We start from the raw sequence: 714 nt of genomic DNA on the forward strand, positions 1-714 counted from the left end.
TTTTTTTTTTTAAATTGAAGTTTACATCTTGTTGAAATTTTGCGTTGGAAACCAAAGTAAACAATGAATGAAATAAATATAAATCTTTGCTGTTTTCCATAGCCAAGTTGGACAGAGTGAGCATGCTGGGTCAAGTGGTTAAGTGATTTATACAAGATTATCCTCTCTTTCCTGTCTAGGAGTGTGAGTATGAGTGACATACTTAACGAGGAAGAGGTGGGACACTTACCTCCACTGAGCCAGTCACGATATGAGCGCATGCATGAACAGTACAACAGCTTTCAGGAAGATGAGGACCACTGGCAAAATGTAAGAAACTTATGACATTAAAACAGATTAAGATAGCTGTATCCATTTAAATAATAGAGGGAGAAATATTGTGTCCACAAGCATATTCAAATGACAGCAATATCCTTTATAACGCTGCCATTATTTGACACTGTGAACCTGTGACAGGACTTGGCACGCTGGAAGAATCGCCGTCGCAGCGCGTCACAGGAGCTGATCAAGAAAGAGGAAGAGAGGAAGAGGATGGAAAAAAGGATGAAGCAGGAGGGAAGTGACGGCAACAAGAGGAAAAGCATTAAGACATACAAAGAGATTGTGGAGGAGAAGTAAGGATGATATTGAGGCACTTTCTAGTGTCGCACATGGCAGTCTGCCAAAGTTAAACCTTGATCCTTGAATAGATAAACATACATTGTCAAAAACACT

At 39.8% G+C, this 714-nt stretch overlaps 1 long non-coding RNA gene across 1 annotated transcript; it reads left to right on the forward strand.

Moving 5' to 3' along the window:
- The first annotated feature begins 37 nt into the window (after positions 1 to 37).
- Positions 38 to 583, forward strand: LOC111644228 (uncharacterized). The gene is made up of 2 exons (XR_015438571.1): positions 38 to 309; positions 457 to 583. It is a non-coding gene; the product is annotated as an uncharacterized LOC111644228 (long non-coding RNA).
- The last annotated feature ends 131 nt before the right edge of the window (positions 584 to 714 follow it).

Source organism: Seriola lalandi, unplaced genomic scaffold, assembly GCF_002814215.2.
Source record: "Seriola lalandi dorsalis isolate HSWRI2012SDOR001 ecotype SW California unplaced genomic scaffold, Sedor1 jcf7180002012138, whole genome shotgun sequence".
NCBI classification, from domain to species: domain Eukaryota; kingdom Metazoa; phylum Chordata; class Actinopteri; order Carangiformes; family Carangidae; genus Seriola; species Seriola lalandi.